Below are 4,224 nucleotides of genomic sequence, written 5' to 3' on the forward strand. Positions count from 1 at the left end.
CATCCACCCTTCTTTTAAATCCCCCCAGCCATGGTGACTCCACCTGAGCAGCTGTGCCAGGGCTGGACAAACCTTTTGGAGAAGAAATTTTCCCCAATACGGCACCTAAACCTCCCCTGGAGAAACTCGAGGCTGTTCCCTCTCAGTCTGTCGGTGTTAGCAGGGAGAAGAGAGGCAATTCTCCCCGCAGGGGTTTCCAGCCCGAGCCGGCCGGTGCCGCCTGTCCCGGGGCAGCCCCGAGGATGCTCCCGCTGCCCTCTCCAGCCCAGGGAACTCGGCCACCTTCCAGGTCTTTTCCAACCTAAACAACTCCACGATTCTCCGAATCCCAGCCTGCCGGGAGAGCCCTAATGGGGCTCATGTGATGAGGTTTGCTCTCTGCAGAGCACTCAGCGCTTCCCCGGCGCTCGCTGGGCCGAAGCTCCTAAAGACAAACATCCTTAATCACCCCCTCAACGAGTGAGTGCCGCTTTTGGCTTTAAAATGTTTTGCTCTCCATCGGGTGTCCTTGGCGGGGGTGTCGGAGCCGCATCAATCAGAGCCTGAGCAAAGCCAGCAGAGCCAGGGGAGCACAGCCCGGGCAGCTGCAGCCCCGGCTCCCCCGCTTGTTTGTGCTCGCTAATTAAGTGTGGGCATCTCGGGGCCGCTTGATGGGATGATGTGGAACAGAACAGAACAGAACAGGAGCATCACAGGGAGCTCCTCTCGAGGGGTGAGCGTGGGGACAGGGCTGGCTGAGCTGGTCCAGCTGGGGAAGGGTTACAGCGGGAAGATGTTCCAGATCTTTCTGCTATTTTGAGAAGGGGAAGAGCAGCCCTGGGTTCACTGTGATGTTTTTGGTAGAGAAAACAGCACCAGAGACCTCAGCACCAGCCGGGGCAGCCCTGGGGTGTGTCCTGGCACATCCCTCACCTCTCCCCAGGGGCTGGGATTCCAGAGCACCCAGTGCAGGAGAGGAGCAGCCACAGGGGCAGAGCCTTTGTCCCTCTGTCCCCTGCAGAACATCTCCCGTCCCAGGCCCCTCTACACATGGACATAACAACAGCCCACCTACAGAAAAGCAGCTCCAGCTCAAACCTCAGCTGATCCCAGGCAATGAAACCCCTCCAGCCCCAGAGACAGGATCAGGAGAGCAGCCACTGCTGCCTGGGCTGTTGTGCCAGCCCAGCTGGTCACAGGGCTCACTGGAGACAGATTTTCCCTGGATTCTGTGCCCCTGGACATTGCAGCAGCCCTGACTGCCCTGGGCCATCACCATGGAGTCCCCTCCTCTACCCACTGCATCTCCTGTGCACTCCTGGAGCAGCTGCTGAAGGCCAGAGCTCCTCCACCTGCTGCTCCCCTGACCCACAGGAGCTGTGAGTACCCAGGGTTACAGAAAACTCCTCTGGACAACCGGGTGCTTCAGGGCAGAGCTGAGCCAGGGCGAGTCTGGATGGATGTCTGAATGGATCCTGCTCTCCCCAGGCTTTCCCCCCAAACCCCAGCTGCCCTCTCCTCCTGCCAGAGCAAGCAGAAGGGCAAATATTGCTCCTGGTGGCACCTGCCTGGCCCCTCTGCTGCCTGTCTCAGCTTTGTCCCACACCAGGCTCTGGGAGGAGGATTTTGCCTGTCTGGAGGTCGCTGTGGTGGCTCTGGTGCCCATGGGAGGGGTGGCAGCAGGGTGTCCCACGAGGCTGGGCTCTCCCTGCTCCTCTGGGAAGGGGCTGGAGTCCCCAGGTGCCCCCCTCAGCTGAACACTGTAGGGCTGGGTTTGTGGGACTGCAGACCCCAAACTGCCCATCTCCCTTGGGCCTGGATCTGGGGGGTGACTCTTTAGTCCCTCAGGCTTTGTTATCTCTATTTCTGGTGTGTGTGTGTGGCTGCTGAGCAGGTTAAGTGCTCATTACAGCCAGGCTGGGCTGTGTGAGGGGAGAGTAAATCAGTTCAGGGCACGCTCAGCACAGCAAACACAGCTCTTCTGTGCCTCCCCCCGTGCCATTTATTATCTCCTTTTAACATGCTTGTGTTTTTATTTCAGTGGGTCAGCTGTCTTTTAATGGCTGGCTGTTATTTTCTGCGCTCAGAGGTGAGAAGGTGTTTTATTGTTGGTTTCTGCTGCTTGCTAAAAACTTCAGTGTGGGTAAATTATTAGAAAAACCACGACTCTGAATGTCCTGACACTGCCAGGGGAGGCTGGAGAGGCTCCTCCAGTGTCGGGACACTCCACATGAGGCTGGAGCACAGAGGAGGGAAGGCAAAACACAGTGGTAAAGAGCATAAAACACTGACAGCAGACACTGCAGCACCTGAAATACAGGAGAAAGAAACCGAGACATTTTCCAGCTCCACTTTGCTACAATTTATTTATTGGGAACACTTTAAAAAAACAAACAAACAGAGACAAGAGAAAACCAAAGTGATGCACAGACCACCCCATCACACTCTGTACAGCAGGGACAGGCTCAGGACTGCTCGGACACTGGAGGTGCTGTGGGTGCCAGAGCCGTGCCAGGAGCTTCCAGCTGCTTGGGACAAGGGGACACCGGACCTGAGCGTCCTGGGACGGCTGCAGGTGCCCACATCTGCAGAGCCCTGGCGTTTGTCCCCCCTGCCCGCTGCCTGCCAGCTCCCCCACAGGTTTTTTGGGAATTGCCCCTCTCCCCACACCCATCCAGCGACCGGCATCCCTTCCAGCCCCCTCCTCCTTGTCACCTGCGAGCCCCTCGGCTCCTGCGGGCTGGCTGGGGAGGAGGAGGGAAGGGGTGGGAGCAGCAGGGGAGGTTTCGGCCGAGGCTGTCCCGGCTCAGCACACGGAGCAGCTGTTGGTCTTGTTCATGGGCGGCCTGAGCGCCTGCTCCTTGGGCAGCGTCTCCCTCCTCTTGCAGAGCGCGGGGCTGAGCCTGCTGGGCAGCTTGGCCTGCTGCAGCAGCTCCCTGAACACCTCCAGCACGTTCTCGTTGTCCTTGGCCGAGGTCTCCAGGAAGCGGCTGTTCCAGTCCAGCTCCACCAGCGACAGCGCATCCTCCGCCGGCACCCGCCGCTCGCCGCCGCTCTCCGCCTTGTTGCCCACCACCACCATGGCAGGGAACTTGTCCTCCTTCACCTCCAGGATCTCCTCCCGCAGGCTCTTGACGCTCTCGAAGGACTCGGCGTCATCCACGGCGTAGACCAGGGCGAAGGCGTCGCTGTTCTGGATGGAGAGCTTCCTCATGGCCGGGAAGGAGTAGCTGCCGCTGGTGTCCAGGATCTCCACCCTCACCGTGGCCCCACACACCTCGTACTCCCTGCTGTGCAGCTCCTCCACCGTGCGCCGGTGCTTGGGCTCGAAGGTGTCCATGAGGAAGCGGCGGATGAGCGATGTCTTGCCCACGCCGGCAGCTCCCAGGAAAACCAGGCGGACGTGGTTCTTCTCCTTGGCCACCAGGGACATGGCTGGCACGGAGGGGACGGGATGCTCTGCGGCCGGTGCTCAGCCCACGGCTGTCCCCGGGTGGCTGCAGCCCCGCGCGGTGTGTCCGTCTGTCCGTCCTCCCCGCCCTGACCCTGCTGGTGCCGCCGCCCCGCAAAACTTCTCCCGCTTTGCCGGGGACTCTACAACAGCGGCGGCTCGGGCGGGTTTTCTTATCTCGGCTCCCCCGTGCATGCGGCAGCGGGCGGGCCAATCTCCGGCTCTGGGTACCGGGGGAGGGAGGGAGGGGAGCCGGGCGGAGCTCGGTCCCGGCCGGCCGCACAGCCCCGGGGCCGCTCCGTGCCCATCCCCAGCCGTGGCGAGCTCTGCCCGGGGGCTGGACACGACCCCCGAGGTGTCCCCAGGCCCGGGGACTCGTCTGCAGTCTCCAGCGAAGCGCTGAAATATTCGGCCGGAGGGTGAAAATCAGCTCTCCCGCCTGTCAGAAGCTCCTCGTCCCGCTGTCAGCCCGTGGCTTTTGTGAAATGTTTAAGCAGGGGGAGAAGTGAAATCCCCGGGAGCAGATGCTGGGAGCCGTGGGGAAGAGCAGCCCTGAGCCGGGAGTGGGGCCAGAGGAGCTGCCCCATCCAGGCACTCAGCACTCACCTTCCATCCCGTGCTGGATCTCAAAAGCTGATTTATGCAAAGTGCAAACACAAAGGGAACTTGCACAGAAGTTCAAATAAGTTTCTACCTTAAATTTGTGGGTGTGGGGGTTTTTTTTGTGCTTTAATGCAGGTTTTCTCTCCACAGCCAAGTACCAGCTCCAGCATTTAGTTGTGGATGATTTTTTT

At 60.3% G+C, this 4,224-nt stretch overlaps 1 pseudogene across 1 annotated transcript; it reads right to left on the reverse strand.

Moving 5' to 3' along the window:
- Positions 1-2,317: 2,317 nt before the first annotated feature.
- LOC111937518 (GTP-binding protein Rhes pseudogene) lies at positions 2,318-3,612 on the reverse strand (annotated as a pseudogene). Its single transcript, XR_015277935.1, has one exon. The product of XR_015277935.1 is annotated as a GTP-binding protein Rhes pseudogene (transcript).
- Between the last annotated feature and the right edge of the window lie 612 nt (positions 3,613-4,224).

Source organism: Cyanistes caeruleus, chromosome 19 (genome assembly GCF_971803275.1).
Source record: "Cyanistes caeruleus chromosome 19, bCyaCae1.hap1.1, whole genome shotgun sequence".
NCBI lineage: Eukaryota > Metazoa > Chordata > Aves > Passeriformes > Paridae > Cyanistes > Cyanistes caeruleus.